This window comes from Brachycentrus maculatus, unplaced genomic scaffold, assembly GCF_059751285.1.
Source record: "Brachycentrus maculatus isolate JH-2025_06_01 unplaced genomic scaffold, ASM5975128v1 h1tg000683l, whole genome shotgun sequence".
Taxonomy (NCBI): domain Eukaryota; kingdom Metazoa; phylum Arthropoda; class Insecta; order Trichoptera; family Brachycentridae; genus Brachycentrus; species Brachycentrus maculatus.
This window is the reverse complement of record NW_028281415.1, coordinates 336,996-364,814: the sequence shown is the minus strand read 5'-3', so window position 1 is coordinate 364,814 and position 27,819 is coordinate 336,996. Positions and strand designations below refer to the sequence as shown.

The following is a 27,819-nucleotide window of genomic DNA, read 5'->3' as shown; positions in this document are numbered from 1 at the left end:
TATAAATTATATTCCGCCTCAGACGTTTCAAGAGGAGTCACCATGGAGGCCTTACTCGAAATAATATAATTCACTCATTAAAGTGGTATATTCAAGTGTTTAATTTTTTTATAAATAATCAACATCCACAAAGTTAAGTGTCGGCTTGTGGTCCCGTGGTTAGTGTCGCGGACTCTTAAGTCAGAGTTTCTCGGTTCGAACCCACTCTACCACAATTTGATACCTATTTCTAATAATGAGCCCCTTAGGCTCACAGAAATAGTATGAAATTGAAATATTTGTGTAAATAATAAAAAAACACAACTATTTCTCTTTTAAAAAAAAAAAAAAAAGTTAATGCCGAATCGATTGATCAAGGAAAGAAAGCACCTACTCACGACTATCTCCAAAAGACGCACCAAATGGATCGGCCACGTGCTAAGACAAGAGGGCCTGCACTAAGCGACTTATAAAGGGTCCGCCAAATAACTTTTTTTTTTCAAAAACAGGGCGCAAAACATCGAGTGTAGCTTCGGCTGTGTGGCACGTAGCGCCGTCCTGTTGAAACCAAATGTTGCCAATATCCTCCTCTTCAATTTTTGTGAACAAAAATCCGTTCAACATGGCCCGATAACGATCGCCATTGACTGTAACGGCCACTCCTTGCTCATTTTCAAAGAAAAATGGCCCAATTATGCCTCTGGACCAAAATCCGCACCAAACAGTGACTCGTTTTGGGTGTACCGGCTTTTCAATGTATGCGTGCGGGTTTTCTGTGCCCCAAATACGACAATTTTGCTTGTTTACATACCCGCCAAGATCAAAATGAGCTTCATCCGAAAAGATGATTTTTTTGGCAAAATCGGCATCTTCTGTAAGTCGATCGCAGGCCCACTCAGCGAAGCGAAAACGCATTGGATGGTCAGTTGGCTTCAACTCCTGAACCAATTGGATTTTGTATGGCGTCATACCAAGGTCTTTATGCAAAATTCGTCTCAATGATGTCTCCGAAATGTTCAATTGTTGAGAACGACGGTGAATTGATGTTGATGGCGCTTCACGCACACTTTCTGCCACAACATCGATATTCTCGGGTGTACGCACTGTTTTTGGCTTTTCACGCTTTGGTTTATCGATGAGGATGCCAGTTTCTTTCACTTTTTTCACAAGATAACGAACATACGGAGCTGACGGTGCTTCTCTTCTTCCAAAAACCGTACGCAATTTTCGCACACATTCTGCAACATTACCATGATTTTCAAAGTAATGTCGCAATATTTCCCAGCGTTGTTCAAGCGTATACACAACCATATTCGCTCAGCGGAAGGATAAAACTAATTATCTGTCAAATCAGACATGAGCTAAGTGTTACCATTCACGAAATAAGCACTAGTTGAAAAAAAAAACTTTAGATGGCGGACCCTATACTAAGGCATGGGCTGCTCGACATATAAGGAGCTGAAGAGGACTTCCGAAAATAGGCGAGAATGGCGAAAGAGATGTCATCTGTTGCTACAGACCAATCCGCAGGATTGAGACCAGAGAGAGAGAATGCCGAATCAATAAATAATATAATTCAGTGAGTGTCTGGCTGCGCTGAGAGCTGGTTTTTTAGAATACATATTGGATATTTTTTTGATTAAACATGTTTAATAATATTTTTACAATTTTTTCAAACTCCTTATCTTTCAATAACTTTTTTATAAAAACCATATATTTATTTCGAAGAAAAACTTAACTTTTCATTACAAAAACGGTGTTATAATAAAATAAAAATTCAATAACGTCAAATGTTACCTGGGTTTGAAGAAAATTAAGTTGTGATTTATCAAATAATACTCTGTTTCTTCACTGAAATGTGTATGGTCTTAATTATTATTACTATAAAAATATTTCATCAAGAGTAATTTAATTATTTAAGTTTGAATAATGGACAATGGGAATTGTTTAGTTAAAATATATATATAAATTATGGCATGTTTCCATTCATGCAGTTCCAGTATACACTGCTGGTCAAAAGAATTGGCAATTTATAAAATACATAATACTATGTTAGCATGTTAGACTGCCATATAATGAATAGATATGAAATTGAGAGAAATTTAAAATTGAGAGAAATTTAAAATTTAAATGCACCTTCTATCTTAACCTTCAAAAAACGCCTGAAACATCATTATCTTACCTTAGAACCCTAACTGTCCATCTCCTCCTCCCCTGACCCCTCCTCTCTTTCTTAAACTTGCTACCGAATTCTACCTATTTATCATTAGAATCCTAGAATACTTTTTTGTCTAATTGTTAATTAATTGTTTTTAGTTTTTTGATAAAATCTATTACATCAGACAATAATATGTATTAACTTTTAAAAACGTCTGAGACATTACTATCTGTCATTAGAATCCTAACTGTCGATCAAACCTCCTCCCTCTACCTCCTTCCCTAATCTCCCTTCTTCCTTTGCCCTCCTTATTATCGTCTTTTGTTAATTTATGTTTCTTTTTTAAATGTCAATTTGTAATTTATGTTTTTTTTAAATGTTCAAGTACTATCTGCCCACTGATTGCAAACGGCTATATATGGTATCAAACGTTTTGATCAATATCACTAGTCCGTCTTTGGTCGGTTGGAAGATATTGCTTTTTAGCAATAAGCCCGCCAATGTACTTTTTATTTTCTGTACATGAAGTTTAAAAATAAAATAAAATAAAAATAAAATTTCAAATTAAAAAAGAATATTTATTTTAAGCCTTATTTTTAATTTAAATGTATCACTTTGTGTTTGTTTATTTGAGTGATCAAGATATCATTAATGCAATAAAGTGCCCTATACGTCACAATAGCAGCAAGAAATAAAATAACAACTCATTAGTTTTTTTCCATTTAAATGACTATAATTTATGTGGAAAAAACTATTTAGTTATATGACAAGTAAATAGTTTTATTTTATTAATAAACAAAATTATTAAGTAGTTATTGTTTCAAAAAAATGCAGTTCCGCCAAGAAATGTCAGTACAAAACTTAAATCTAATAAAAAGTACGTCATTTTTGACCGGAAAATTCTGTATTTTTTCCACCTCATCGAGTTCACGTCGCGGTGGGGTCAACGAGTTATATTTTCCTGTCAGACAGCGCGATTATCGCTCTGACATTTGAGATCGGCAGTGCCTTGAAAAGGCGCCACCTTGCGGTTCATTTTCAATAAAGGAGCGGGGTCAGATCATACATTTAAGATTAGCACACGGATTCCGGAAGAGCAAATAAAAGTCGAAAAAAATATAAAAAAAGGTCCATTTATGTATTCACTAGTGTAGTGGGTGCACGATTTCACAGAAATGTCGCAAACAATAGCGGAGTAATTGAATCGGAAACAGTGTTATGCTAACAGAAATGACTCGGCAGTACTCGGGTATTGGGTAGGTTATACTCGCAACACGAGATGTTTTTGTATCACGCAATAGTAACACAAAACTGGTAGAAATTCAAGACAAAATAGCGATCCATCGAAATTAAATTACAACATTTTGAGTGTGTCCAAATACTTGTTCACAAAATCTGGATTATCTCCAATTACAGAAGTTATTTTCATATGATTATTACTTTTTTTCTTTACATCTCACCAATAGATGTCTCTAGTAAAGTTCTAGTGATTCAAGAACAAGGTTTCTAAATTGGTTCATAAATACAGAACTTCCAAGAATTTGAGTAGTGTGGTTGTCAATAATAGGTAGAATTGGTGAATGTTACACGTGTGTAAAGTGATCACTTAAACCACCTTATGACGGTCGTCAGCCCCGTAAATGCCCAGATTTCCATATTCTTCTTCATCTTTGATGAGATGTCAAAAAATAATATGAAATTAAAGTAATTCACTAGATATCTTATTCTATTGTAATTTCAGCAATAAGGATCGATGCGTACCGTGGCGTAGTCGGGTAGACGCTCGACTGCGAAACTGGCGTCGCGGGTTCGATTTCCGCCAAGTGCAAAATAAATTCAAGAAAGATTTACTTTCAATTGATCTGAGTATTTGTGATGTATTTTTCAATATTTCCTATCCTTACTATCGTATCTGGAAACATACCTCTAAATGCAGAGGCTTTGCGGGTTATTCCTTTTAAAAAATACATAAAACGAGTTTTCCTTCTAATTTATCTTTTGAACGAAAATGTTTACATATTATTTTAAAGTCTCTGATCGTATTTTATACAGGAAGTAATAATTACGTCATTATGTATATTGTATATTGCGCAAAAGGAATCGAGATTCCTTTCCGAAAATCTCTGTATTTTTGCACGAAATGTTATTAAAAATACAAAAAGCCCTGCCTTATTTTTAAGTTCATATTTCACATAAAATTTCAGCGCAAATGAAGGTTATTTTATTGGAATCCTTAAAATTTTAACAGCAAATGAAAAAAACATAGATTTTATTACAATAAAAACCCTCTCCACTGGCGAATCTATGCTGTAAAAGAACAAATTTGTGAATTACCTAGCGTCCAAGTGACTCTGAATTCTAGATACGGCTTATGCAACATCTCTTATCGTGCCTTACTTAGGCTTTAAATTTACAAGGTTTAAAGCTTATACCTACTGGTGAGTGGATTTACTCTTTATGTTTAAAGTTACTTATAAAATTCTAGGCAAAAACACTAGCTTGAAAAGAAGCATTAATAATTCAAAACAATTATCGCGACCACAGAGTGCAAGAGCGGAGGAATTCTCACGTTTTACTACGCTTTTCAAAGGAAATAAATTGTAACGTGAATTTATTCGGGCCATTACAAAAGACGCTACAAATGAATCTCAGGTATTACTGCGCGGTATCGAAAGTAGAACCACAAATAGACGAGAAATACATTGAATGAATAGTAAGAATAGTGTTAGATGAGCGATATAGTGCCAGGATCACTCAATGGTGAACGTAAACAAACCGCAAAGTCACGGTCTCGGATTCGACTTCCGGTGCCCGCCAGGCGTGAACGCAACAACGTATGTTTAATTGTATTCAAATGTAACGAGAGTCGGTACTATTAACTTATGAAAAATGTAGCCAAAATAATTCCGAAACGTCATCTCTAGCTGCGCATGCAATGAAGATTTATTAGTACATTGAATTAATTACGTATTTATCTTTTTACATTTTATAATGTCGAGTGCATGAGGTCCAACATACGTTAAATTGCAACATAATTATCTTTAAGGCACAATATTCAATAAATCGCAACTTAATTTTCTGTAAATCGAGGTAACATATTACGTAACTGATTTTTTTCTTTAAAAACGACCTAAAAAATCGGACTTGAAATGACGATCAGCTCTCAGCTCTCAGCTCTCAGCGCAGCCGAACGCTTAATGAATCCTAAAATTTATTATTGCGAGTAAGGTCTTAAATATTTGAGAGCACGCTCACACGCAAATCTCTATACGCAAGGTTCTGTCCTTCGCCCGAAAACAGGTAACCTTGTATAAAAAAATTGTGTGAATCGGAGGCTAGCGGATGTGATGCGATGACGAAAATTAAATACAAGAAGGTTTAAAAAAATCCACCTTCTGAAGCCGTGAAAGCTTTCAACATGGCCATCAACCGGGCTGAGGAAGTCGTCCAAAACACTGCGGAATTGATCGTTTTGAGACGAATGCGTAATTTAGCCATCGAACACCAGTTAGGTTTGTTGGTTCAAAAGAAAATGTATTTTTTTTTCAAGCTTAAATAAAATGTTAACATTTATAATTATTCATTCAGTACCTAAATAAAAATGTAAAATAAAGACCATTTTCATAAACCGAAATTTCCTTTTTAAATTTATTATCCTACCAAGAACTGTTTAAGGAAAATATTCAATAAAATACGTATGATCAAAAGCTAGATTACACATCATAGGGATGATCAAAAAATTTTTAAAAAAAACACCCGCTTAGTGAGTTTTATTTCATTACACACGACTAGTTACGAAAACTACAGATGTTTTCACCTGTAGATGAAAACATCTGTAGGTTTCGAAACTAGTGTGTGTAATGAAATAAAGCTTATTGAGTGGTATTATACAAGTGTTTTTTCAAATAAATAACATGTCATTCCACAAAGATCATGACGAATCAATCAATAATACAATAAACAGTTTATGATAACACTATTGATCCTTGAAAAAAATATTTGGAATGAAACTCCATAATATTGTAAAATAACAATCAATAAGTAGCGCTATCTCCGTATTAAGAACAAAGAGCCGTAGTAAACGTACAGACTGCCTGTGATAGGCACCACTACAATTTTCTTAGCCAATAAGAATAAAGCGGAAAATATTTTTACACGAACAGCAAGCGCAGGCACAGATTTAAGGGTAGGTGAGACAAGACATGCACACAATAAAGGCTCGCAGTGTTGTCTACGAGTCAAGACCGTAATAAAAAGTGAACCAATTTAGGGCCAACTACTGTTTATGAGGCAGCAACCTATATTATGGGGGCAACTGTTGAATGAACAGGAGACGCTATGGGCTATATGTATGTATATTATACCCATATATAAAGCAATGGAGTAACGTTACTTTTCTCTAGATATATTTATTTTACTAACTAACAACTGACTAACCATCACGCCGCTTCCCCGCAGGGGTAGGCAGAGAGAATAGAACGCCACACCACTCTGTCTTTGCAAACATTCCTCGCCTCTTTCACGTTCATGCATCTCCTCATACATACCCGCCGATTGTTACGACTCCTAACCTGACCACTTTCAAGTATTTGGCATACCTGATCGTGCTATGTTTTTCTCGGTCTTCCTCTGCTCTTTTTTCCACTTACATTCGCCTCATAAATTTGTTTTACCGTTGTTTCCTCACTCATTCGTTCCACATGTCCAAACCATCTCAACACACCTCTCTTAATTTTATCGATAATGCTTATCTCAGCTTTGCATTCCTTCCTTATTTCACTATTCGCACATCTATCATACATCGTTTTGTCGCACATTCTTCTGAGAGATTGCATTTCGACTGCATTCAGTCTACTTTCATCCGTATTTTGCCAACTCCATGTTTCACTTCCATACATTAGAGTTGGAACCAAGACTCCGTTGTGTATAATAGATATATTTATTTTACATTTTTTTAAATCTCGACATAATGAAGAAGAATATGGAAGTCTGGGTATTTACTAGGCGTACGGCTAGATAAGTGATCAGTTTACACACTTGTAACATTCACCATCCTATCCACAATTTTTTTGTGATTTTTAATACGTTAATAAGAGATGTATGTTTATAACGCTTGTGGTATTCAAATCATCTGTTTTTAATTATAATTATATGACTTATAATGCCAAGATACATTTTTCAGTCAAATTTATTTCCAGCTTTGTTTAAGGCTTTGAATTTCTGAACGTATGCGACCGTGTCCCAAAAAATCTCTCTAGCTCTTGTTAGTAAATCAACACTATAAATGTGTATACTGCAAATACCCAGACTTCCACGCGAGTGTTTTTGCCTAGAATTTTCACTCATGAATTACATAAAATTATAGTAACTTTAAACATAAAGAGTAACTTTAAACATAACTTTAAACATAAACACTCACAAGTGGGCATAGGCTATGAAACTTATAAAGTTGAAGCCTGAGTAGGGACATGATAAACGGTGTTGCATAAGCCGTAGCTAGATTTCAGAGTCACTTGGACGTTAGGTAATTAAAAAAAAAAACTTAGACTTCCATATTATTCTTCATCATCTGTTGAAATGTAAAAATATGTTTTTTTTTGTTTATTGAAGTGGATAACCAAACTATTATCAAAATGATACTAAAACACAAACGATTTTTTTTGCGATATATGCGCGCTATAATTTTCCGTTTTGACGGATAAAATCCAATAAATCAAGGTCTAATCGAAATAAGTGAGTCCTGATGTAAAATTATGGTTGCAATTCTTGTTAAACACAACGAATCGTTATCAGCGCCATATTGAAAAAGATGCGTTCGCTTTAACAGGAAAAAAGAAGATGTGTTTCTTTAAGATGAGGGTTGGATACAGGGATGAGAATTAGTTTGATTGTTTTGTTATTATTTTATTTCATTATTAATTATTATATATTCGTTTAATTGTGGACTTTTCGTTTCATGGTCAAACTTTCGATTGATCTTATTGATAAACAAACAAATAAAATCATAATCTGAGTATTGTTGGCATTCAAAGATAAGGAAAAACTACAACAAAAGAAACAATGAACTTAAAACAGGATAAAAAGAGCCGAGAAAGCAACCGGTAGTCAGAATGCATTATGTCAGCATTAGTCACGAATGGCGAACAAGGAAAAATAGTAACGGACTCCATACTTCCGACTGTCATTCGGGGTCAAGGTCCCGTAGCGGCTGCGGATGTTTTTGCTATCTTATCACTTCATCAGTTTATCCCGAAGACTAGGGTCAACAAGATAAAAACGAATAGAGGCCCGTAATAACTGTTTTTAACTAAGTTATGACGAAAAGATTAAGATAACGCAATTACCATAAAACTATTGCAGGCATTATTGGAGATGTGTGCGAAATGCCCGCACCGCATTTTGACAAAGGATATCGTTGCTAGAGGTTGTAGGTAGTTACGAATAATATCGATATTACGAATAGCGCCATTGAAGTAATATTTTACAAAAGTGGCGCTATATAAATTATTCACATCATTATTATTATTATTATTATATCGTGGGTGTACTGGCAAAAAACGTTAACTCGAAAATGTGCAATTTCGACTTAATGATGCATATTATAAAGTTTTCAACGTTCTACAAATTGGCAAAATAAACTAAGTAGTTTGAAATGTCGTATATATGTAGTTTTAAAAGTCAATTCAACTTTATGTTTAATGGCGGGTATTTTATTCAGGCTAAAAGCTTTAAATAACGGATTATTCAAACAGGGATTATAGAGTTAACGTTTTTTGCCAGTATACCCACGATATGTACAACATTTTTAGTGTGTCCAAATACTTGTTCACAAATCTGGATTTTCTCCAATTAGGAGTTATTTTTTACAACGAATTTAATCCAAGCTTCGGACCTTGCATACAAATAGAAATACTCTGATTAATGAAAGCTTTCCGTATTCCAATTTAGATGGCTGTTGTGAACTCCCACTACGATGGGTGCGGCGTTTTATTCTGTCTGCCTACCCCTGCGGAGAAGCGGCGTGATGGTTAGTTAGTTAGTTATAAAAGGCTTACTAATATTACTACATGTAGTTTATTTTTCGTTGTTGGTTTATGGGATTCTTCACCTTTGTGAAGGAAACGGTGATTGGGCATCATTACTGCATTTAAGTAATTATGTAATTACGTTTACGGTCGTTTTCCTTTGCAGTATAAACCCGGTTTGACCAGAAACCGGTAACCTCATCTTGCCTTCTATGCACTCGTCTAGGATGTTACCTTCATAGAGACCGCTATTATAACATGACCGCTGCTCAATTAAAACAAATTGCACGAAACATTTTTTTTTATAAAAAATGCCGTGGAGGCTTTTTCCCCAATTTTTTTTCAGTAATTAATAGCCGAAAATCAAGTATCTTTCGATTAACGGTGTTTATGTATTGCCACCGAGGAGAGCCGTAAAAGCTCTTGTGCGCTACACGGAATTTTACCGTCCGGCAGTCCGGTTTTTATTTTAATAAAGGCGACTACAATAGTTTAGCGTGATCGAAATAACGCGCACCGTGATCAAGCACCAATCCGAAGAAAAACGGCTAAAAGTACAAGCAAATCCAAGCCAATCATCCGTTTTATTATGCTAACCGGACTGCAGGACGGTAAAATTCCGTGTAGTGCGCAAGCGCCCTAATGGTTAAATGACCGTTTTTTTTGTATAGCATTAGACAAACTTATTGTATATTTTTATAAATGTAAGTTTTTACATACGTATTTTTTATTAAATATGAATGTATATCATATATCGCTCACTCCTTTCAAGAACGTCATAAATCAAAAAACTTGATTTTTCAGGGGAACGTTTTTAAAGTTTAAAAATATAACACAATGTACTAAAAATAAATATCAAGCCACTTATTGAACTTTTTACTGTGCAACAGATCTTTTTAGGTAAAACCTGAAGGTTTTTTCTCCATTTGAAAAATATTTAATATATTTCAAAAAATAATTAAACAACACATTTTCTTCAAAATGCAAAAACAACACTTTCAGCCCTGGAGCGGGTAAATATTAAGTTAAAGATGTGCAGCTTTTGCTGGGATATAGTACATTTTCTGGGCATTCCGAAAACATGCACAACTGAAAATTGCCGATTTTTGATTTATGACGTTCTTGAAAGGAGTGAGCGATATGTATGACTTCCAAAAGTGTGGTTGTCAATCATGGGTAAAATAAGAAAATGGTGAATATGACACATGTGGAAAGCGATCATAATTATCTATCAAATGTCATAAATTAATATTTGATAGTTTGACAATTTTGAAAAATGCATAAAACTCGCGGTAAGGTCCTTAACGTATCCAAAGTTCAGAGCTCGGAGAAGTGCATTCTCATTTAACACCTGCGAGATAAATTCTTAATCATATAATTCAATTGGTCTCAAAGGGCAGATGCACCAATGCACGCGCGCGCAGTCCGCTGCACTTTTATTTCAAATCCAACATCTGCCCGCACAGGAATTTATTACATTGGTTCACTCACATTACGAAGCATGTATAACATATACAAATAAACCTTATATTTTCTTGCGTTTCCCTAGCAATTTTTTTCATTTTACGTAATTTTTTGTAAGAACCTATTCTTTGGTGAAAATTTTAAAAATCTACGTGTTAAAAAGTTGAGAAAACCTCCCATTGTAAGAAAATCATATTATCGATTTACCATAGCTTTTGCACAATGCGCTTGTGATATGTACAGTCTGTTCACAGTTATTTTACATCTAGTTTTTTTTTTCTATAACTATTTATACTGCCAAACAAATAATAAAAAAAAAACTAGAGGTAAGTTAACTGTGAACAGACTGTAACCATCAATCAATGTATGCCATAGTCAAGACACAGCTTTCCAAATTTATGTAGATACGTATACGATTCTTTAAATATACCGATAACAACTATTAAGAAAACGTACAAAAATAAACAATAGAATAATATAGGGTTTAAGTTTTGTACTAACATTTCTTGGTGAAACTACATTTACGAGTATAAAATGAAACAACATACATAGTTTTTTTTTCTATATTTATTTTATTTGACCAGTTATTGGGTTTTGTTACGACGAAACCTGATCATTGGTCAAATAAAATAAATGTGGAAAAAACTACATACATATGTAGTTGTTATTTTATTATGTAAATAATATAAGGCTTCAATTTATTCCTTACCGCAAATTCTTATTGCTATTAGCAAATTCTGTGAAAGATGAATGATGAGAATTAAGCAACGTAAATATTGAAAGTTTTATTGATCTACTTTGGAGCGCTTTACACGACGATGGCATCACATTTTACTTTTAATTATAAAAATATCATTAAATCCGATTCACACGCGTCTAAGGGTAGTTAGCGTTTCATCTCTGATGTGAAACCCTTTAGCTTTGTGCTTTGGGTCTTCGACGACCCGAGCAGTTATAATTACATCCTACCGCGAACCTCCCGGTGGCAAAGCTCAAAGGACACACCGCCCGGATAGAGAAACGTACGACAGAAATTTTCTTTGGTAGCAACATTTCTGTGCCGGCGCTTTGTCCTTTTATGGAAAATATCGTATTAAAAAACTCCTTACCGTTCAATAACTGTTTTCTTTTAAAAAATGTATATTTATTTCGAAGGAAAACGTATTTTTTCAATACAAAAACGGTATTTTAAACGAAAAATTCAATTACGTCAAATGTTACCCGGGTTTAAAGAAAATTAAGTTGCAATTTATCATATGTTGGGCCGCCTTAAAAGAAATGTGAAAGGTAAGATAATTTTAAACCAATACAACATTTTGAGTATGTCCAAATATTTCGGGAATTCCGAAAACGGAAAAAGCCCCTATGGTGGTAAGCAAAAAGCCTTAATTTGGAATACGACTCGCGTGTGTCATAATGTGCATTTTCCCTTTATTTACTATGGCAAAAATTCGTTTGATATACGTCCTATTTGGTACAACGGTCTGGAGCGAACTAAATAAGTACGTACCACTGTATGGTACTAAAAGATGGACTAAGTTTTTTGCTCATTGGAACATCGATTTCACTTTATCTACCATTGTATTCGTATAGCGTCAAATTACCGACTGTAAACCATAATTGCACATATCATGATACATACCTTTATGTGAATATTTACTTAGTGATTTTGATATCCACAATCCCCGCTTTATACACTACCGATTACATATCTCCATTGACGCATAGTAATTTCCCTTACCTGAAACAAAGAAAACGTAATTGATTAATTTTATGATACAAAAACAAACCAAAACATGACATGAAGGACTGTATATATATATATATATATATACTCACTACTACAGTATGGCATTATTGCATGGGGAGGCTCATACAACAACATACTGAACTCAGTGAAAATAGTTCAGAAAACCATAATTAAAGTCATCTTGAAAAAAAAAACATATTTCCAACAAAATTATTATTTAAAAAATTTCAAGTCCCAAATATAGAATCCATTTATAAAAAAACCGCAGTTTTTCAAATACTAAAGGGTGACAACTATTTAAATTTAACAAAGAATTTATCATCGAGATTCTCAAAAGATTTTTCTATTCCAAAATGCAACACCAAGCAATTTCAGCAAAACTTCAAATATTTGGCAATCAAACATTTCAATAAACTCCCTAAAGAAATAAAAAAAATAGATGATATAAAAATCCTCAAGAAAAAAATTAAAGCTCTATACATTTAAATCTTTAAAAAAATATATTAAAAAAACTATTATACCTTTTATTATATAACATTAAACCACGAGTGTAAGTCCCTTTCCAAGCACAAGAGCACAGACTCTTTTATGGAGAGGCACAGCGAATCGAAATATAAAAGTTCTACATATGTATAAATGATTCAAATGTTATTATGTTATAAATAAAAATGTAAATATATTAAATGAATAAAAAAATAAAAAAAATAAATAAAAATATATATATATATTTATATAAATATACATATATTTATTTTTTAATTTTTTTTATTAAAAATATTACTGCGGTTTTTATTAGTATTTATTATAAATATTAGTATAATTCTACATCGGATATTCAAGGACGGAATCAATGTTATAGCATCTCATATCCCCATCGCAAATAACTTATTATGCTTAGTTAGCAAAAAAAACTCGATATTGCAGTTAAAACCGAAAAATGTTAGCAGTCGACAATCTCAATGTATTAAAATTTCAGTAGTCGGCAGAACACTTAACCCAGATGGTTTGTGTCACGATTTTCAAGTGGGATACATTTTAACGACCAGAAAATATTTTCCTGGTGTTGAAAACGGGGCTGTAATATTATGTAACGTCACCTTCTTACATAAAGGAAGGGGAGTCGAGTGTCTCGTGTTCAAAGCTTCTTAAAATTAGGGTAAGTCGCCCGCTTTTCGGTTCTGCGACGCAAAAAAAATCTTTCCCACGGTGCGGGGGAGATTTCACTTGAAATCCATATGGCGAGGGATTTCAAGTTTCTAGCGGGGACTTGTATATTTTTATAATTCACGCCACCTGTGTTTAATGCAGGGATATTATTATAAGCAAACATAGCGAGACAAAATAATAAATTACTTTTTTAGTAAAATGAAAAATATTTTTACTTTTTAAACATATCGCTCACTCCTTTCAAGAACGTCATAAATAAAAAAAACTTGATTTTTCAGGAGAACGTTTTTAAAGTTTAAAAATGTAATACAATGTATTAAAAATAAATATGAAGCCTCTTGTTGAACTTTTAACTGTGCAACAGATCTTTTTAGGTAAAACCTATGGGTTTTTTCTCTATTTGAAAAACATTTAGTACATCTAAAAAAATAATTAAACAACACCTTTTCTTCAAAATGCAAAAACAACACTTTCTGCCCTGTAGCGGGTAAATATTAAGTTAAAAATATGCCACTATTGCTGGGATATAGTACATTTTTTGGGCATTCTGAAAACATGCACAACTGAAAATTGTCGATTTTTGATTTATGACGTTCTTGAAAGGAATGAGCGATATCCTAAAAAATCATCCCTACAAAATGTTAAAGAGGAATGCATTCAAAATACTTTTTTTCCATAATGAATAAAGGGAAAATGCACATTTTGACACACGCGAGTCGATTCCAAACAAAGACTTTGGCTTGCCGGCACAGGGGCTTTTCCGTTTTAAGAATTCCCGAAATATATGGACACACCATAATGTTGTTATGGTTTTCGTGAATAAAAACTATTTTTAAATTATCCAGCAAACTGCACTACGCTTATCTTTATTTTATAATTCTTAAACATGCTAAAAAATCACCCTTACATAATATCAAAGAGCAATGCATTCAAAATACTTTTATAGTAATTTGATTCATGCTACATGCTGAAATTTCGGCTAGTAAAATAATAATGATAAATTCGGATGACCAAAGAATCATTTTAATGTCATCCAATGACATTAAAATGATTCTTTGGTGCAATTTTTTATTTGATTTTCATACGTTAACCATTCATACATTCTATCATTTTTTTGTGATTTTAATTCATGTTCAGTTTTTTATTTGTTAAATGTAAAGTTTCATTTATTGTATGTCTATGTCTACATTGCAATGCGCCCTTGAAGTGATTTCTAACGGAAACGGTAGGTACTATGAAAATTATCCAATAAATAAAAGTGGATAACGATTATTATAAACATAAAAGAACTGTTACGTCACTAGTTTTGGATCTTTGTCATAAATTTTCGTAATTTTTAGCACGGGTATCGCGTTACTTTGACATTTTCAGATTGTAAAACGATTTTATCCTACGTATATTGGTCAGTAATCGAAAAAGTATATACGAGACAAAGCAACGGTAAATATATAATACGCTTTTTTTCAAATATATTTTTAACTTCATTAGGGTGGGATATAGGGAACGAGGATAGTTTGTAACCTCTTTTTTCGTAAGGACTTTTCGCTACAAGGTCAAATTATACCATGATTTATTAATAGCCTTATCGTAATGTCGATTCATGCTGACAATAAGGTGTGTAGCTAAATTGAGAATAACAGAACAATATAAAAATCTTCAGATAAAGCTATTCAATTCAACAGAACTTAAATATTTATTGTAACATATATCGTTTATTAAAATACGTAGCCAAAAATCCCCAATTAAATTTTTTTTTTTATTAGTTGCCTTAGAAATTTCTCTTGTCTATTATGTACAAGGATTTATAGCATATTTAGTTTAAAACTTAAAAATAATAGGGAATGTGTAAGATAATAATAAATTAATAAGGTTGATTCCTAAAAACAATACAATAGACACAATGGATTTAATAAAATCCCCTATTACATACAGCTTATTAGAGGGAACGTATCAAAATAACCCTGTATATTATTACATGATATCATTTTTAAAAGATGACATATTCGCTTAGTACTAAAAAGCAATATGTTTATCGAAGAGTAACAAAATAAAATCACACGAACGCTGTTTATATTGCGTCGGTAATTTAAACATGGAAAGCTAGTCGGAAAATGCTGAAAATTTCCCAGAGCGCGGGCAGAGCAGAACGTTGCCATGGCAACCCCGGACCGGGTACGTACCCCCACCTGCCGCGGGGGAGGCTACCGCGACAGGGTTGGAACGACAAACATTTCGAAAGAAAAATAACCTTCGGAGATAACAGTCAGACGTAAAGTTCGCGAGCTCGCAACCGACGCGCACTTTTAGCGTACGAGCCTTCGCGATTGTGGGCACGATGGCATTGAATGATACAGCAACTAAAACAATATTTACAACATTTTGAGTGTGTCCAAATACTTGTTCACAAATCTGGATTATCTCCAATTATAAGAGTTATTTTTCATATTATTTTTTGACATCTCAACATAGACCACTTTAACCAGCATATGACGGTTGTAAGCCCTGTAAATGCCCGGACTTATATATTCTTCTTCATCTATGTTGAGATGTCAAAAAATAATACGAAACCATATTCATATTATTTATTGATTAAGCATTAACTTTGTGGAATGACATGTTGATTATTTTAACAACAGTTTAAATAATCACCTGTCGAAGAAAATAACTGTAATTTTCGAAACTAGTCGTGTGTAATGAAATAAAACTCAATAAGTGGTATTATGCAAGTATTTTATTTTTAAAATAAAACCATATTTATTTCATTAAACAAAATCATATTCATGGGGCCTTCCTGACAAATGGTTTACATTTGAACAACCAGATATTTTGCAAGAATCATAGAAAATAATTTGTGTATGCTTCATAAATTATTAATGGTCTCTAAACGCATCGGGCAATAATGTTTTCCGACAAATAGTATGTCATTTAAAATTAGCTAATATGTATGGTAAAACGACCTCTGTCTTCCCTTGTTTATTTTTAATAGAAGCGGGCAAATATACTTGTACACATAAATATAAAGAGATAAAATATAATTCCAATTTTGTCCCTAATAGTGCCGGCTATTAGATTATTCAGAATATAATTTAATACTAAATTGAATATCAGATGGCGATAGCATCATGTTGGGTAAATGTGACAGTTCAATTCACAAAAATAGGAAATATTTAGTGACAGCATAAATACAGAAGTAGACATCGAGTATTTTAAAAATTCATATCGTTAAATAAACAAGGGGACAACCCTGTTTGCGAACAGAGAGGGAGGGTTTCTACCTCCGCCAGAAGGCGGAGTCTGACACGTGTTTGTACTGAAAAACACCCCGGCGCGGAGGTCACAGGGATAAAGGGACACAGCTCATATCTACAAGGTCTAATAATAGAGAAAGGCAAGGATATCCAAGGACGTTTTGTCTCCGTGGCGCGTTAGATCAACAAAGCTATTGGGTGGTACATTTATACACACATCGATGTTGGTATTCGCGTAATGCTGATATGGATTCGTATCCTGATGGCAAGAATTGCACAGTCTGCGCACTTTGTATACGAACTGCTCATTGTAACAGAGGATTTGTGTTCTTTTGCGTCTTTCCCAAAATCGTGGGTGGGTCCATAGCCGGCGAATAAAACACATGAGAAACATAAATGTGATACAAAAGTGATGTTTAGTCTGAAACAACGTGTGATTTCAGAATTTGGATAGTTACTAAAACTACTATAAAATCGATTTGATTTGAATCCTGTTATTCTACGTTTGCGGACATATTAGTTACCCAGAAGATCACTACCTCAATAAATGTTTTTTTTTAAAGTTTAAGTGAAAACAACAGCTTTAAAAATACACAAAATATGCGCAAAGTAATGATATTTTTTTAAACAATTTATTTTAAATTTACAGATTTAAACAATCATTACGGGATGAAAGAATTAAAATTAAAATTTAAATATGGTTCTAATTGCCAAGGGATAATTTGTATAGCTGTAAAATAAGTTATAATCGTAATCATTTCAGTTGTTTTTTTATAAGAGGGCTGAAACTATTGCACTTCTATTTTTTCGTTTAATTAAGCGTTAATTCGATAATTAAAAAATTTCAAATTTATAGATTTCACCAATCATTACGGGATGAAAGAATTAACATTAAATATTGAAATATGTTTATTATTGCCATGGGATCATATGTATAGCTGAAAAATAAATAAAAATTGTAATAACTTCTAATTATTTTTTTTTATTTTGGGTAGAATCTGTTGCACCTGTATTTTTCGATTTACTAAAGCGTAATATATAAATTCACACCGAATAAAACTATCTTGTCTGTGGCCTCAGTAATTTATTTTCAAGAAATAAATATAAAAGAAAAGACGGTTCTTAAAAAAAGGTAGGACAAGGGTGATTTTATGAAAATGGTATTCACTCCTTGCGAATTCTCGCGGACCGTCAAGTTGAGGTTAACAGAGAAGGGGAAAAGTGATAAAAGCAAGAGCAATCACTCCTTCATGAAGGAGTCATTTTACACTCGAACAAAGGAAACACTTGACCCGAATTCACAGTGTTGAGGGGAGTAAATAAAAATAATTATTTCGAGAAAAATCATAAGGAAACGAGGGCCACTTCGCGACCAAGAATAAGATAATCTCTAGGTACATATTTTTATTTTAAATTTTTTTGACATATTTATTAATATTGAACTCTGGTCATAAGTTAACAGCAACTAGAGGAATTATGGGGACATGTTAGTAGTCAAACGCACTTACCACTACACTACAGAGGCAGACAAAGAATATACTGTATAAGTATTACCATATTTTTACTTGACATTTTAAAAGGGAACATAAAAAGTCACGGTAATTACTTGTCGACATTGCGCGTTCTCTAATCTACTAATTAAATAGTATATTGGAACCCGACTCTGGAGCTAGAATTACAGAGAAAAGATAACGCGTTAACCATGTACTTAAAATATTTTAGCTTAACTTTGGAATTAAAGTATTTTTACTTTACTTTTACGCTTTTTTACGACTTAGATTTCCAATAACGTTGGCATTTTAAAACCGGTTGTCGATCAGTATTATGAGGAAGTTGATACATCTGTGAAGAAAATTATTAAATATTTTTTTTACCGAATAGAAGCAAAGTTAATGTTGTCCACACTACGCAGTTAACGCGTTATCTTTTTACTGTGTTTCTAACCCTGTCTATCTCCGTGATTGATGATGGTATGTCTCACGATATGTGTTGCAACGGATATTCTGCATTCTTTAAAACCTAAATATGTACACCCCTCGTGATATTTATCACTCTCGAGTTTACTATGTTGAACTTCACGCGCTTAGACGAATTTGTATAAAATAAAGTGATTTATTTCTGGATAGAAGAGAAAAATAGGTAATCGTCAGTTGTAAAACAAACAAATTGAAAGAGTTTCTGCTTAATAAAAAGCATCTTTCGTCTCACCATAGATGTCTCTAGTGAAATTATAGTGAATTATGTTGTCAAGCACTACGTTTCAAATTTGAATTATTATAGAAATATTTATAGAAGTTCCAAGAATTTGAGTAGTGTGGTTGTCAATCATGGATAGAATGGTGAATGTAACACAATGTTAAACAAGCCTATGACGGTCGTAAGCCCCGTAAATACCCAGACTTCAATATTATTCTTCATCTATGTTGAGATGTCAGCAAATAATATAAAAATAACTCCTAATTGGAGATAAACCAGATTTGTGAACAAGTATTTGTACACACTCAAAATATTGTAAATAATTGAATATCGATTTAACTAGTTCGCTAAATAATGTTTCGATACGATAATTTACGAAATTCATTACTCGTTACTGCAAGCCTATTACGGAATATAGGGGAAATGACGTAGGTGGAGTTACACAGTTGCATGTATCCTAAAATGAAATATTTCTTCATATTTTACCACTAAATAACGTACTAATTCTAAAGTTTTACTTATTCTGCATCACTGACAAAAAATATACATAAAATGATCCAAAAATGTTCTCACTCATCTTAGAGAGAGAATACTATAAATCTTGTTGGAAGATTTCTTAATGGAGCCGTTCGTTGCACTATGGACCATTGCATTTGATATACTCGGGTGCATTTCAGGAAGCTAATTCCTGTTACCTCATACCGAGTTTAACTACAAACTACTCGAGAATCACATAGAATCACTTGACAGTTAAGAGTTAACTACATTGTAAAAGATTGTAAGGTTGTCCTATTTTGAGTGTTAATATAACTCGAGGAAGTCTCCGTGTGTGTTTTTCTATCATCGGTTAATCTTCTGTGAAGGTAATTTAACGATTATTATTAACTTTGTGAAAACAGCACTTAAAAGTACGTATAATAATTTCAGAGAAACATACGGAGAATTACAAGATCTTTGGGTGCGTTTTGGCAAAGTAACACATCCAACAAAACATATACCGTAGAACGGGGCTACTTGAACTTTGATGTGTTACTTGAGCCCAGTACAAAAAATATTTAAATCTGTATTTGGTCTACAATAATGAACGTATCGACACGATTCATTGTTTCCCTGACAGGTGACACTTATGTCACGATACGTTCATTATTGTAGACCAAATACAGATTTAAATCATTGTTTTGTACTGGGCTCAAGTAACACATCAAAGTTCAAGTAGCCCCGTTCTACGGTACCTCTTTTGATCAAAAGAACTTTAATTATTATGCAATAAAATTGTAAAACCTGCTTCCATTATACATACAGCACATTTACAACCTGAAAACCAACAAATTTCGCTCGACATGATTTTGATAAAATATATTATAAATACTAAATTATACAGTCATTCAACATAAAACTATGAAGAGAATATGTACTGCATATATTGACAGGACGTCGATTATCGTTTTCACGGTGGCTGCTAAAGAAGAAGCAAGCCAGATCGCTATCGAACGCTAAACAAATTTGAAGAAATGAATAATAGATTTCTCGTGTTTTACTAATCACTGTTTCCGGAAAAAAACTTTTGTATAACATGGAAAGTTAGAAACAAAACAAAAATGGTGGGCGTGGCGCGTATGCATAATTTTAACATGGTTTAGAAATCCAAGAAGAGATTATGTAAATTAAAGTTATTATTTAAACTACAAAAAATAAATAAGCACTTATTTTGCAACCTTTTATAGCAGTTCCTACGGTCAAAATGCCGCAGAAGACGGAGAGAACAAATGTATCCATTCTGGAAAAGCTGGATATCGAGGTTAGACTTGTTATTATATCTTCTTGTTCAAAATTGACTTCATACATGCTCTTTGTATTCTCTTCTGTGTGTATCATGTCAGGTCCCCCTGACCTCGACCATCACTTGAGAGTAATTCTCCTCATCTTATGCAGCTCTAAACAGCGCCTCGACGGTCCTGATCCTCATCCAATCTCGTTTATTCCGGAGCCAGAAGTTCATATATACTGGATTTAATTTCCCCACATATCGCTCACTTTCAACAACGTCATTATCAAAAATCGTTAATTTTCAGTTGTGCATGTTTTCGGAATGCCCAGAAAATGTACTATATCCCAGCAAAAGCGGCATATTTTCAACTTAATATTTATCCACTTCAGGGCAGAAAGTGTTGTTTTTGCATTTTGAAGAAAAGGTATTGTTTAATTATTTTTTTAAATATACTTTATATTTTTCAAATGGAGAAAAAACCTTCAGGTTTCACTTAAAAAGATCTGTTGCACATTAAAAAGTTCAATAAATGGCTTGATATTTATTTTTAATACATTTCATTAAATTACGATCTCCTGAAAAATCAAGTTTTTTTTTTTATAAGACGTTGTTGAAAGGAGTGAGCGATATAGGAGATCTTCATCTCTTCTTAAGATCTTCATTGATACGCAAAACAAACGAAGAAGTTGATTGATGTTAAATAATTGAAATTGTTTATAAAATGACTGATCCAAAAATAATGATATTTCAAAGCCTTACCTAGAATGTTGAATTCGGAAAAGCAATATCACATCACTGTACCACAAAATAATATTGAAGATACGCAAACTAGAGATGTCTATTATGACCCCAGACGGGATGTCACTGATAGCAGTTGCGTAGATAAAGTAATGAACTATATAAATAATACTATACGAGTACATATGAAATTTTAACAAATAATATCGTTGAATGAACCCAAATAAATAGTGAAATAAAATAAGCTATTTATTATTATTTATCACATAGTGGATTGTTATTATTCACCCTAAAATTGATATGTCAATATAATGGTGGCTTAACTTGAGATGAAACATCTATCGTTTTTTCATGAAAGAAAATGAAAGTTTCAGAATCACAGGGCTTACGACAATATGGATGTTTAATAATAAACATAATGGTGAACGTTACACAAGTGTATAAAGTGATCGCTTAAGCCAACCAAATGCCAGGTCGTAAGCCCTAGGATGTTAGACTACCGTCTTCTTTCAAAATTAAAAAAATAAAACGATCGTCTCAAGTCGAGACACCAATAATATGAAATAAGCTAATTAGTCCTAAATATAACTAACTGTACTTACTATATGGTATATTATTTTTTTAAAAAAGGTAAATAATAAAGCCATACCATATCTTTGAATCTAATGAACGATTGAAGAAATTAAAACAGGGGGAAAAATATTTGGCCCTCCGTCCAATATATTTAAACCTTATATATGAACCCAGATGGTGCATTAATTGTATGGAGACAGTGATCAATCTTCGATTCAGATTCTTGGATGTTCAAGAATCATTCAATAGAGCACAGATGACGTAAGTAAAAGAGCTCACAGTGAAGGACATAACAGCTCAATAGGAAAAATAAATGAAGGAATACAGCAGGTAGAAAAAGAAAAATAGCAGCAATCTGTATGAGTTTCTTGAGGAAAATCATTCATAAATTAAATTAATTTGTGTAGGGTTGTGGTCCCGTGGTTAGTGTCGCGGACTCTTCTTAAGACAGAGTTTTTCGGTTCGAGCCCACTCCACCACAATTTGATACCTTTTTTTCTAATCATGAGCCTCTTAGGCTCACAGAAATAGTATGAAATTGAAATAAGTATTTGTGTAAATAATAAAAACACAAATATATCTCTTCTTATTTAAATATCAGCGAACTTCTTTACCTGATGGTACACTGTAATTTAGAAAAATAATTAAATGACAAGTTTTAAAAAAAAAACTTTCTAACGGGAAAAAACAATATTAAACGATTGAACCTGACCAAATGTGGTTACAAAGAATCTCGAGTCAACTCGGAGCGTTTACTTATTTCATGTCTAATGAAATACCACAAAGAATTCGTGCACGAAAATCGTAAAACTAAACATAATTGTGTAGGTACCCCATAATGGCAATAATGTAAACAAAAGAACCGTGAAATCGCCCGACTTTAGGCAATAAAGTAAACTACACCGGTCACTTTTACTCTTATTGATTTCTCGTTGGTAAATAAAATCTTTCGTGAAATATTTTTCTACACTTCTGCGGCGATAGAAGGTTTGAATTTTTTATGTAAATTCATATCGATTAATACCTATTAATAATGAGAAAAAGTTCACATCATATATGACCTTAGCAAATATGTAAATAATACTGAGAAATCAATCGTTTTTACTCGCAGCATATTTGAATGGAAGAGGATTCAACTTTATACTAGCTCAGGAAGATGTAATGGAAATGGAAAAATGTACGATACGAGGTCCCTAAAATAATAGGTTTAAAAATTTATGACCACAACAAAACATAAGAAATACGGTCGTCAGCCCCGTAAATGCCCAGACTTCTATATTCTTATTCATCTTTGATGAAACGTAAAAAATAATATGAAAATAACTCCTGTAATTGGAGATAATCCAGATTTTGTGAACAAGTATTTGGACACACTCAAAATGTTGTAAAACCTAGAACCTAAATAAGTTAAATAACAGGCCTCGTTCTAAGATGGCATGAAGGTAAAAAATAATTCAAAAATCATTAAAAAATAAAATGCATTAAAAAACGTCATTTAGAAAACATAATATTGCAGAATATCAGATGAAGAGAAAATACGAGATTTGAGTGTGTCCAAACACTTGTTCTCAAATCTGGACATTCTCCACTACACAAAAAAAAACTGGTAAAATAATATGCTGCATTAAATTTAAAATCATATTTTCAGGCATTTCCCAGAATGTAAAAATAATCCGGGGTTCGGATCTTGCATACATCAAAACGGGTCTCAGCTAAGTTAAAACTTTATCAATCCAACATCGATGGCGCTTGTGAACTCTTATGTAGGAGTTCTAAAAATTTGAGCAGTGTGGTTGTCAATCATGGGTAGAATGGCGAATGTTGCAAGTGCGTATAGTGATCACTTAACCGGCCTATGAAAACAGGTCATAAGCCCTGTAAATTAAATACCCAGACATCTATATTCTTCTTCATCTACGTTAAGATGTCACTAAAAATGAAGAAAATACAAGTATTGTCTTGATATTTTTTTATTCGTGCTACATCTGTATGCAGACTACAATATTGTAATATTTCTTGTTCCCAGCGAGAAGCTGGATTCCAATTGTTCCGGTTCGGTCAAATTGCAACACAATAATGCAGTTTAGATATAACAACTGGAATCTTAGCTGTGATAAGACATTATTACTGTATCGAGAGGTCGTGAGAACTGGAACGAGGATATATTGTAAAATAATGAATCACGATACAAAAATCCCGAATAATATTATATAATTGGGTGGAATCAGCAAGATTTTTAGGCCCACGTTAAAAGCACGTTTTATGGCATAAATCCACGATAGAAATCAAATGCCCCAGTGCCAATAGTAATGAAATTGATTTCAAATAATTTATATATGAAGCACTAACTTTGTTTTAAAATCACTATAAATATTTTATTATAAGTTAATTATAATTAGAAACCGGTAGACATAATAATTTAGTTATAATAAAATATTTATAGTGATTTTAAAACAAAGTTACATTTTAATTGTGAAATTGATTTCGTTACGATGAAAAATTATGACCCATGACTGCATTATAAACATGGATTATTTTACTTTCTACATATTCTATACAAGTTATATTCGAACTTGGAATGTGTCCCTATTTTGGGCAGTGCGATACAGCTCTTCGACGCTCTGTACTCCTGTCCACTTGAGTATATTATGGAGCCAGGAGATCCGCCTTCTTCCGACACCTCTTCGACCCTTGATTTTATCTTTAATAATCAATAATTGCATTCGCTTTGATGATCAGTTGCAATTAATAAGAAAAAAAATATTTAGCACAGATACCTGTTTATTAGTAATCGGCAACATCCCATACATTTTTAGCCCTTAGAATAAACTTTAATAAATTTAATAATTTAATAATACTTTTTCCGTTGACATGTTCGACAAGTCAGCAACAGCAACATACTGAAAACAATTTTTATTATTTTATTTTATTGTCCTTCTTCCGTGTCTAAAACTATTTAGCGAATACTAAACTAAACGCTCTTTAATTTTTTGAGATGAATCAAAAATATCTCTCTGGTAAGGATTTTTTTCACACACATTGACGATAAATAAATCAAACATAACTACATCCAAATAAAAGCATTCTCAATCCAAGATATATGGCTGTTGTGAACTCATATGTACTGTTGTCATGAGATTACTGATATATCTAGAAGTTCCGAAAATTTGAGTAGTGTGGTTGTCAATCGTGGATGGGATGGTGATTGTTGCACTATGTAAGTGAAAAGCCCTGTAAAGCCCAAACATCCATATTCTTCTTCATCTATGTTGAGATCTTTAAAAAAAAACAGCTAAAAAACGGCTAATTTGATAAAATTAACAGTTATCTACCAGAAAATGTAAAGAATTTCTATGGAGAAAATAGCTAAGTAAAAATAACTTTAAATTTTTTACTACACCGCGATCACATCATTGATGTGAGATGATATTATTTATTAACTTAATACTATATATTAACTTAATCGAGCTGTTAAAAGAACATATTTATATTTAGAAAACTTTCGGTAGGGTTTGCTGGACGCTTAACGATAATTGAATCCTAAGGAACCATTCATCTAGCGTTAGGAACAGAGGAATGCTGGTATTCGTAATGAAACAGGAAAGGCAAGAGGGATAGAGAAGGGATGAGGAGACAAGAGAAGGCGGGAGAGGAGGAAAGAAGATTTAGGATTATTTTATTATCCCTTCAGTCAGGCGAGCTAAAATAGAACGAGAGATGGGCGAGTCAATGAATAATGACTCAATATCACAAGCAATTGTTACAACTACCATTTTATAAAAAAGGAATGAGACGAACAAGCACATAAACAATCAGTCTGATGATGTCGGTAACGACGAAACCCGGTCGCTGGTCAAATAAAATTCATGTGGAAAAAACTACATAGCTGTCATTTTATTACACCAAGAAATATTAGTACAAAACTTAAATCTGTATAACAATCTTTTAAGTTAAATGATGATATTTAACTGATTTCCAGGTAGTCGATTAGAGTTCATTCTTCGAACTCTTATCCGCACCCGATGGTGCATAGGGCACTGCATCATATAAACACGGCGTTATCTTGATCGTAAACCCATGAAGGAAAGGTGATCAGCCATCCGCTTCAGGTACCAAGCCCAGGGTAATATTGAATAAATATTAGAGTACAAAATCACAATAAAAATAAAAATTGAAAAATCGCAATATTTTATATGCAGAAGACGTCTATATGAAGATAGCGAATATACCGGCGCGATAGTGTTATTCACATGGAAACAAAAGAGTGCAAAAAATATGCTAATCTTAAAAACGCAGCTAATAAACGGAACAAAGCAATTTATTCTTTATTTCAAGTGCTTATTCATCACACAAAGGAACTTGAAATAATAAAGTACGGTTTGTGCCGTTTGTGGTGAGATTATACTGCGCATGGATTGGTGTTGTGTGTTGTGCAGAGATAAGGGAAGAATGTTAAGTGGGGATCGGGGTAATGGGCGGAAGTAGGGTGCGTTATAACAGTTGTACAACGATGTAACAGGGTAGTTTTGCATAGCATTTCTTCAAAATTACTGCTGAAATATATTTTATAATACAGTGTGGCACAAACTATTGGAAGATGTAATAATTTTTACAAATGGCGTCGTACGTCAATCATATTTGACATTTCGCTCACTCCTCTCAACAACGTCATATATCAAAAACCGTCAATTTTCAGTTGTGCATGTTTTCGGAATGCCCAGAAAATGTACTATATCCCAGCAAAAGAGGCATATTTTCAACTTAATATTTACCCGATACAGGGCAGAAAGTGTTGTTTTTGCATTTTGAATAAAAGGTAGTGTTTAATTTTTTTTTAAAATATAATAAACACATTTCAAATGGAGAAAAAACATTCAGGTTTTACCTAAAAAGATCTGTTGCACAGTAAAAAGTTCAATAAGTGGCTTGATATTTATTTTTAATACATTACATTATATTTTTAAACTTTAAACACGATCTCCTGAAAACTCAAGTTTTTTTATATATGACGTTGTTGAAAGGAGTGAGCGATTTGTGGACTTGACAGCTGTAGGATACAAACGGATTGATAAAACGGGCACAGATATTAACGTAGCCCGTCGAATTTAGTTAAACGAAGTAAGAAGAAAATTGGATAGACTCCATTATGAATAAAATTAGGAAAGGTGTGTCGATATGGTTTGGGCATGTGAATAAAAAATGAACAGTAAAACAATTTTATGATGCGAATGTAGTTGGAAATAGAAGCAGAGGAATATCGTGGAAAACATGGCACTATCAAGTATTGTACATCAAATACTTGAAAGTAGTTGGGTCTTATTTCTGCGCATGCTTTCATTCGTTCAATACTCCGTAAATACAACTTGTTTAATAATGAATGGGCAGAAAACTAAAATATATTTTACTATTCACCTATAGATGTAGTTTTCGAAACTAGTCGTGTATAATTTTTACCCGAATCAACAAATAATATAAGATATATTTAATCCAAATGTTTCAGACGATCTCCAAATAAGGAATCACAGTGACTTGAAAACCAATCGCAAAAGCTACTTAATCGTACAATAAAAAAAAACCACTTGATTTTTTCAATAGTCAATTGAATACGGTTGCATTTCACGGACATTTCTTGCTAGCGATATAAATATTCACAAAGATAGACTGTCCTCGTCAGTCCACGTCTGCGTCTGGCAGACTTTATGCGTCAATATTAATTTTAATAAGACAATTGAAACCTTTGCAATATGGCACAA

The 27,819-nt window shown here is 33.0% G+C and overlaps 1 protein-coding gene across 7 annotated transcripts in view; it reads right to left on the bottom strand.

The window, feature by feature from the left end:
• The window catches only part of LOC148300635 (prominin-like protein), a 123,958-nt gene that overhangs the window by 30,610 nt on the left and 65,529 nt on the right, over positions 1-27,819 (bottom strand). The gene's annotated exons all lie outside the window — the stretch shown is intronic.